Consider the following 9,925-nt stretch of genomic DNA (forward strand, 5'->3'; position numbering starts at 1 on the left):
ACAGCAAATGGGACTCCAATCAAGCAGCTGCTTTGTTCTGGTTTGGAATAATCTTGAGTATTGTTGGAGCAGACCCATCCAGGTAAATGGCATTTGGTCACACCCCTGATTGGTGCCTTGGCAGACTGTGGGGATACAGAATTCCCTGCATCTAACCGACTGTTGTAGTCACAGAATGTACACAATCAGTGATAGAATTTTCCCTGTTCTCATGGGCTGTGCCCTGAGTATCCTTGGATTAGAAAATCATGGAGATATGAGTTGGCACTTGTGGAAGAATAAGATGCAGTATGAAGGGTAAGCAATGTTATCAATTTAGATTGAGGAGCATGACTTACAGGGTCTGGGATTCCATACACACTGGATGTGTGTCATATCCTGTTACAGCCGGTAAAACTGCAAATGAGCCATTTGAAAGCATTAACATTGCCCAATCATTGACATTTTTCCTTGAGGATTCATCAATGCCTGCTGAGAAAAATCTATGGACACTGACTCAATAGTGAAGTACAGACCCCAGTTTACTGACTTGGCACATGTGCAAGAATGGGTATATGTCTGTGTGAATGTGTTATAGAGAGAGTGTATGGAAAGAGATTTGTGAATGCATGTGACACAACGACCGTGAGAGATTCATCTTCACGCATGACTTTGAGAGTGTGCCTTTGTGTGTATGTCTGTGTAAGCATGTGTAAGATTGTATGTAACTATGTGTGTGTGAATGTGTTTGTGAAACAGTGCGCGAGTGTGAGAAACAGAGTGTGTGCATGCGTGGGAGATTTGTGTAAGTGTGAGAGTGTGAGAAAATGTGTGTGGAGTGTATGTGTCTGTTAGTATGCCTGTGAGATTGTGTGTGTGCATGCATGTGCACATGTGTGTGTGCTTGTGAGCCTCTGAGTGTATGCGTGTGCGTGCATTTGTGTGTATTGTGTGTGAGAGAGAGAGAAAGAAAGAGAGGGATTAGGTATATGTGCATCTGTCTTGGTGAGAAAGTATGTTTGCAAGTTGAATTTGCGTATGTGTGTGAGTGAGTGTGTGATTTATGTAATTGTGTGATATAGTGTATTTGTGAGATTGCACATATGTACATGCATGTGAGAGAGTATGTATGTGAATTAATGTGAGAGAATATGTGTATGTATGTGAGAGAATATATGCACGTGTGAGTGGAAGAGCGTTTGCGTGAAAAAAAACGAAAAGAACTGGGGGTGCTGGAAATCAGAATCAAAAACAGAAATTGCTGGAAAATCTCAGTAGGTCTCGTAGCATCTCTGGAGAGAAATCAGAGTTAACATTTCACGTCCAATGAACCTTCTTGAAGTGAAGCCGCATGGCGTCCAGGGTGTACTAGCTAGATGATTAGAGAGCTGGCTGGGCAACAGGAGACAGAGAGTTATAGTGCAAGGGAGTTTCTCAAAATGGAGAACTGTGACCAGAGGTGTTCCACAGGGATCCGTGTTGGGACCACAGTTGTTTGTGATATACGTAAATGATCTGGAGGAAGGTATAGATGGTCTGATTAGCAAGTTTGCAGATGACACTAAAGCTGGTGGATTAACAGATAGTGAAGGGGACTGTCAGAGAATGTAGCAGAATAGAGACAGATTGGAGATTTGGGTGGAGAAATGGCAGATGGAGATCAATCCAGGAAAATGCGTGGTGATGCATTTTGGAAAATCCGATTCAAGAGCGAACTATACGGTAAATGGAAAAGCCCTGAGGAAAATTGATGCACGGAGAGATCTGGGTGTTCAGATCCATTGTACCCTGAAGATGGCAATGCAGGTCGATAGAGTGGTCAAGAAGGCATACGACATGCTTTCATTCATCGGATGGAGTACTGAGTACAAGAGTTGGCTGGTCATGTTACAGTTGCACAGGACTTTGGTTCAACTACATTTGGAATACTGTGTACAGTTCTGGTTGCCACATTACCAAAAGGATGTGGATGCTTTGGAGAGGGTGCAGAGAAAGTTCACCAGGATGTTGCCTGGTATGGAGGGTGCTAACTATGAAAAAAGGTTGAGTAGATTAGGATTATTTACATTAGAAAGACAAAGGTTGAGGGGGACCTGATTGAGGTCTACAAAATCATGAGAGGTATAGACAGGGTGGATAGCAAGAAGCTTTTTCACAGAGTGGGGGAATCAATCACTAGGGGTCACGATTTCATGGTGAGAGGGGAAAAGTTTAAGGGAGATATGCATGCAAAGTTCTTTACACAGAGGGTGGTGGGTGCCTGGAACGTGTTGCCAGCGGCGGTGGTAGTGGCGGGCACTATAGCGTCATTTAAAATGTATCTAGACAAATAAATGGGTGGGCAGGGAGCAGAGAGACACAGATCCTTGGAAAATAGGTGACAGGTTTAGATAGAGGATCTGGATCAGCGCAGGCTTGGAGGGCTGAAGGGCCTGTTTCTGTTCTGTAATTTTCTTCGTTCTTTGTTCTTCAGAACTGATGGTATCTGGGAAAAAGTACTTGTTTATTCAGAAGGTAGAGTGGGAGGAGGGGTTAAGGAGTAAACAATCGGTGAAGACAGTAAGGACATGGGAGAAGGTGCCTCAAGTCCTAAAACTGTTAAACTCAATATTGAATCCAGAAGGCTGTAGAGTTCCCATGCTGAAAATGAGGTGCTGTTCTTCCACTGAGCTTGAATGGAACACTGCAACGAGCCTGAGACAGCGATGTTGGCCAGGGAACTGGGCAGTGTGTTAAAGTGGCAGGCAACAGAAAGCAGGAACAAGAACGTAGCTGTTCTACGAAGCAGTCGTCTAGTTAATGCTTCGTTTCTGCAATGTAGGGGAGACCCACATTGCGAACAGCAAACACAGTAGACTAGATTGAGTGAAGTGCAGGTAAATCACGGTTTCATCTGGAAAGTATGTTTGGGCCCTTGGATACTGAGGGGGGAGGCAGTTAATGGCAGGTTGCAGTTGCAGAGGAACGTGCCATGGGGCTGAGGTAGTGGCAGTAGGTGTCGGGAATAAAGGAGGAGGGAACGTGGAAAGCTGGCGGGGGAATATGTGTCTGGCGGTGACATCCTGCTGGAAGTGATGAACATGGCGATCTTCTGGATGTGGCTGCTGGTGGGATGGTAGGTGGAGGGAAGAGAGGGAGTGAGGGCTGAAGTGCGGGAGATGGATCGGGCCCAGCTAAGGATCATATCAATTACGGTGCGGAGGAATACTTGGCTGAGGAAGAAGGTGGATATTTTGGAGACCACCTTGTCATAGGTGACATTGTCAAAACTGATACGACAGAGATGGAGGAACTGAGAGAATGGAATAGTATCTTTACAAGAAGCAGGGTGCGAGAATGTACAGTCAAGGTAACTGTGGGAATCAATAGGTTTATTATGGATATTGATGGCCAGCCTGTCCCCAGAAATAGAAACAGAGATGTAGAGAAAGGGAAGGAGGAGTCAGAAGTGGACCAGGTGAAAGTGACAGTGCGATGGAAATTGTAAGCCAAATTGATAAACCTTTCTAATTCCCAATGAGAGAAGGAAGCAGCATCGATGATATCATTGATACACTGGGGTTGGGGTTGTGGGTGGAAGCCAGTACAGGACTGGAACAGGGAATGTTCTACATACCCCACAAAGAGACAGACCTAAGAAGGACCCATGTATGTATCCGTGGCCACCCCCTTGACCTAACGAAAGTGAAAGGAGTTAAAAGTTGTTCATAGTGAGGACCAGCTCAGCCAGGCAGAGGAAGCTGGTGGAGGATGGAGACAGTTCAGGCCTTTGTCCCAGGAAAAAGTGGAGAGCCCTGAGACCATCTGGTGGGGAATGGACGTGCAAAGGGATTGCACACTCATGGTTAAAGATGAGGTGACTGGAGCTCGCAAACTGGAAATTCTCAGTGTGCTTGAACGTATGTGTGTGAGAAAGAGATTGTATGTGAAATTATGTACGTGAGAGACTGTGCTAGAGATTTGTGTCTATTTGTGATTGTGAGAGCTAGGCTGTGTTGATAAACAGGAGAAAGTTCAAACCTGGGGCAGGAGCACTTCCACTAACCATTTCTTGGAACAAATGCTTATTATTCCATGAACCGCAGCTTCTCCAGTAATCTGGCCATAAATCACGCCCCATCCATTAACTTCCAAACATTTGTCAAAGAAAAACTCATCCCAAAAGAGAATGTGTAGATAGAACATTTTTCGTTGTTTTTATCTCCCTCTCATGAAATGAGTCAAAGAGAAAACCTTTCCTTTTATTTCCTTTTCGGTGATACTGTTGATCTTTTCACTGTCTCTCAATAACTACTTTTTTTATTTTGTTTTTACCATATGTTGCTTCATTCCTCCCACGCAGTAGGCAACTACATTGGAATGCTGTCTGGAAATACTGTAATACAGCATGGGTATTAACAGAAATACTGCAATGCCTTGATTATTGGGAAATAGGAGGAAAGGGAGGCCATTCAGCCCTAAGAGTCTGTTCTGCAATTTGCTATTTCTAATCCATACTTCATCTCCATTTTCCCACCTTTTCTCCATGCACCTTGATAGGCTTCACCAATAAAATGTCCCCATTCTCTTAGGAGTGGGCAATGTGGTGATAATATCGCTGGACTAATACTCCAAAGATCTCGGACATGGGCTCAAATCCCACAGCAGCTCATCTTTATACTACTAACCATAAACCTACTGTGGGTTACCTTTTAAAGAAAAACATCTCGTTCACTTTATTCAGGAAAAAAATCTAGCTGGTTTGGTCTACATTGACCCCAGAACGATAATAATGAGATTGACAATTAACTGCCTTCTACCCTCAAAACGCCCTAGGAGCAACTAAGGCAGGACAGCAAATGTCGTCTTTACCAATTATACCGACATACCATGAAAGAATGCATAATATTCTCAGTCTATTGCTGTCATATGCCTTTATCTGGAGTTGGGGCCAGTTCAAGATTTCTTTTTTTTTGTGTGGAAAGAACAATTCTCCACTTTGTGGTCCATAAAAGTTACGTTTAAGTAAAGCTCTAGTACATTTGTGTGCAATGTCATTAATCCAGATCTTCTGCAAAGTGGGAATTAGAAACAGATCACTGCTCTGTTTCTGTCTATCAGTGCTGCTCTGCATTTCTGCCTGGATCATCTGAGCCCAGCTTCTGAAAAGATGTGGAGTGTAAAATCCTACAAAGCGCTCCTTTATGAAGCTATAGTGTTTGTGGGAAGACCTGTTTTTTGGATCACTAGTCATTGTCAGGTGATTTTAAATGCCCAGTTCAGTGAGTGAATGTGTAAATAATAAGGAGGATAGGTCGGTAGCTGTTAGAGGTGAGTGGGTAAGGGTATAGTGTGATAAAACAGCACAGAGTGATATAGGGGATAGATGTGGTAGGCATGTGGGTAAGGGGGTAGATGAGGTCAGTCAGGTCAGATCAGGATGAGGTAATCATGATATGGGGGTTAGAGTGATCAAGAGGGATAGTCAGGTCAGGTTGCATAGGTAGTTCAGGGTCTGGGGATTAGTTCAGGGTGTTGAGGGGTAATAATGTAGTCAGTTGTATTGTTGCCCAGAGTTGAACTTTTTTTTTGTCTAACCTTTCTTGGTTAACTATTCATGTCATCCCATTGGAACCAGCTCTAACTTAGAGACGTAGGTTTTTTTTAAATGTACATGATGAAGGGTCTAGGCCCGAAACGTCAGCTTTTGTGCTCCTGAGATGCTGCTTGGCCTGCTGTGTTCATCCAGCCTCACATTTTATTATCTTGGTATCAGGGGAATTGTCTCAAATTCCAACATTCCAGTTAGGAACAGAAGTAAGCCACTCAGCGCATTGAACCTGCTTGCCTATTCAGTAAATCTGGTCTGATTACTTCACATTAACGCCTATCCCAGATAATCTTTCAACAAACCCCCAAGCCTCTCTCTTTCTTATCAGAGTTCTGAAATGTAGAGGGGTCAGATATTCTCCTGCATACTATCCTGCTATCCTTTTGCAATTTGTGCGAGAGGACAAACAGACCTGACAATCTGCAATCTCTCCCCATTTCACTCACCTTTTTATTCTTTCTGCCAACATGAACAATTTCACATTCACCCACATTATACCCCATTTGCTAGATATTTGTCCACTCAGTTACCTGTTGGAAGACCAACCATCATAGGCAATTCTAACAGGAGCCAGTGAAACCAATATTTCCGCAGACTCTAAACCCATAACTTGAGAAGTACATTTGGTGTTTGATGATCCAGAAGCTGGGACATCTAGGCCATAATTGCAAAATGGTGGTATCTTGTTGGGGTTTTGGAAGATCTTGTCTAGTGGGACCTATTATCAGGTTTTTAAACATTTGTTCATGAGAGTCGAAAAGTATCTATGGGTGTTACTAGCTAGAGCAGTGATTGCTCAGAGTTAGGAGGAACTGCTGATGCAGAAATCTGAAGAAGGGTCTAAGCCTGAAACGACTGCTTTCCTACTCTTCTGATGCTGCTTGGCCTGCTGTGTTCATCCAGCTCTACACCTTGTTATCTCAGTGATTACTCAATCTGATTGCCCTGGTGGAGGTATTGATGAGCTGACTGCTGGAAGCACTGCAGTCCCTGTAGTGTGATTAGAGCCACGAGGGAGGGAGTTCCAGTGAAACTGAAGGAATGGCGATATGTAGCTTTGACAGACACTTGCAGGGGATGGTGATGCTGCCACCCTTGACCTTCCTTGGGATAGAGTTGGTGGGTTTGGAAGATGCTGTCAAAGGAGCTTTGATGAACTGCTGCCCATTTTGTAGGTGGCCCACTCTGCTGCCTATATTCATTAGAGGTGGAGGGAATGAGGGCTGAAGATGGTGGATATGTGGTCAATCAAGAGCTAATTTTCTGTCCTGGCTGTTGTTAAGCTTCTTGAGTGGCACTTCTTGTTGGAGCTGCACCCATCCAGACAAGTGGGGAGTGTTCTATTGAAGATCTTGTAGGTGCTGGAAAAACTTTGGGGAACAAAGAGGTGATTTACTCCAGAACTGTGCAATCAGTTCTGAGAAGAAGGATTTAAGAAATCTCTCAAACGTGGAGACAGATGGTGAAATGTTCAAATTGCTGCCCTCGTCTACAACTCTACATGAACCTGAAAGCTTATTTTGATCCTGGCTTGCGAAACTCAGCTTGGATCAAACCGTGAATCTTACAGTAAAGATGGGGAATCCAGCCCATTGTGCCTGAACTGATCTTTGAAAGGGGCTGTTCTAGTTTATCTGCCCATTTGCCATATCCCTGTAAATATTTCCTTTCAAACTCGTTTCTAATTCTGTTCTGAAAATTACGTTTTCCATTGCTGCTTTCAGGCAGCACTTACCAGATCATAACAAATCAGTGCTTAAAAAAAATCCTCATCACCCTCTGGGTTTTTTTTTGCCAATTAGTGTCCTGAAGTTACTGACCCACCTGCACTGCGATAACAATTCCCTCTTACTTGCTCTATCAAAACCATTCCTGATTTTTGAATACTTCATTATTAACCTTCTCTCCGCTAAGGGGAACAATACTGGATTCTCTATCTCCTGAAGTGCTTCTTTCAAAAATATTTATAAATAACTTAAATGAGACCGGGCTCTTTTCAACAAAGCTCAGTTGTGAATCACAAATTACATCTCCATTATATCGATATTGATGGGAATGAATTATGACGCAGGGTTAAAATTCAAGAATTGAAATTGTCCTGTAAATTAATTACTGTCACCCCAACTCGAGATGAAGGAATGAAAAATCTCCTGCAGTGTTACTGAGGTTCACTGAGAACTCAGCATCGAGATGACCACAGGTAGATTGGAGATTGTGAAGGCATGCCAGCTTACTGCATTATTGACAATCTCCACAAGGGTCTTCTTCAATCAAAGGTGCCGATCATAGTGTTGTCAAGCAAGGGTTTATAAGCATGTGACACAATCTGGACAAATCATTTGGAATGTTGTCCCCATACCCATTCCCAGTCGCATCCCAACTGATTTTACCCTTCTGTTTAATCAGAGTATGACATGATCGACTAATGAACTGTTTATGCTCTGAATCTCATGATTAGGGCAAGTAGTAAAGACAATACAACTGACTTTCACTCCATCAGAATGGTCTTAAAGTTCCTGCCATCCTTGTACTCCATAAGACCATAAAATGTGGGGACAGAAATCTTGGCCCATTGAGTCTGTTCCAATTTTCAATGGATCTGATTTTCCCCAACTCTTCGTTCCTGCCTTTTCCTCATTATCCTTGATTCCTTTGATTAAAGGTCTTCAAAATGCTGATACAACCCCCAAGTCAGTTAGCGAAATGTGGGACCAGAGCTATTCTTTATTCAATCTATTATTTAGTTATAAACTGAAGTATTACTGACATATGTTTCCTAATTTACCCATAACACAGTCTCCTTCTGTGTTCTGATACACAAAAATGCAAGGGAATTAAAATTGCTGATAAATACCAAGACCAAAAACAAATAAATAGCTCACTCATTGCATTGCATTTTGTGGGATCTTTCTGTGTGCTAAATGGCTAATCACTGACCAGCTCCCAGCTCCAGTATAAACTCTGCAATAACTCAGATTGTTTAAGTGCATGCAAAGGTGGTTTGGGATGTTCTGAGAGAGGCTGTGAATGTCATTCCTGTCTCCAGTATAAGATAAGCAAGGTTTTGCAAATTGCAGCCCTGAGTTCTGGGACTGGACAATATAAAGAGCGATTAGTTTAGTAAAGTCGGGCTCTCCCAAATGTTTGTGGAGGAATCCATGGAAGATGGATTAGGTCTGAGACTTAACCACAGCCTATAATATTTTATAAATTAATCAGCCTGGGACTTTCAACCAACAGATTACAAAATATCATTAGAGCTGAATTGATTTGTGTTGAAATATCCCAGTCCCGTCTGTTCTTTCGCTATAAAGAGCAGTTAGTTCTACAGACTGGGAAAATATTGCAAGTAATGACTTAATTAACCATTTTAGGCGATTTTCCATGGCAGTTACAATGAAGAACATTTTCGAACTCCTTTGATGACTTTGAATCATTGAGTTTGATTCTTACTGAGGTGGGATGCAAAGCAAGGGGAGGGGAAACTCCAGAGGGGCATTGGGTACTGAGGCAACATCCAATCTAACTGCAGATCCCTTTAGTGCTCTATAGAATCCCTAGAGTGTAGAAACAGGCCATTTGGCCCAACAAGTCCATACGAACTCTCCAACAAGAATCAAACCCAGACTCACACCCACTGCCCCTCACCCTATGTCTTAAGCCTGCATTTCCCATTGCTAATGTATCTATCTTACACACTATGGGCTATTTGGTATGGCCAATCCACCTAACCTACATGTTTTTAGACTGTAGGAGGAATCCGGAGCACAAAGCAGAAGCTCACACTGACACAGGGAGAATGTGCAAACTCCACACAGACAGTCATCCAAAGCTGGAATAGAATCTTGGCCCTTAGGTCTGTGAGGCAGCAGTTCTATCTACTGAGCCACGGTCCTGCCCAATGTAATCTACATATGGTAGCCAGTCAAACTGACAAGTATTTAATCCAGTGATAATGGGAACTGCAGATGCTGGAGAATTCCAAGATAATAAAATGTGAGGCTGGATGAACACAGCAGGCCAAGCAGCATCTCAGGAGCACAAAAGCTGACGTTTCGGGCCTAGACCCTTCATCAGAGAGGGGGATGGGGGGAGGGAACTGGAATAAATAGGGAGAGAGGGGGAGGCGGACCGAAGATGGAGAGTAAAGAAGATAGGTGGAGAGAGTGTAGGTGGGGAGGTAGGGAGGGGATAGGTCAGTCCAGGGAAGACGGACAGGTCAAGGAGGTGGGATGAGGTTAGTAGGTAGCTGGGGGTGCGGCTTGGGGTGGGAGGAAGGGGTGGGTGAGAGGAAGAACCGGTTAGGGAGGCAGAGACAGGTTGGACTGGTTTTGGGATGCAGTGGGTGGGGGGGAA

Source organism: Stegostoma tigrinum, chromosome 14 (genome assembly GCF_030684315.1).
Source record: "Stegostoma tigrinum isolate sSteTig4 chromosome 14, sSteTig4.hap1, whole genome shotgun sequence".
Classification (NCBI taxonomy): domain Eukaryota; kingdom Metazoa; phylum Chordata; class Chondrichthyes; order Orectolobiformes; family Stegostomatidae; genus Stegostoma; species Stegostoma tigrinum.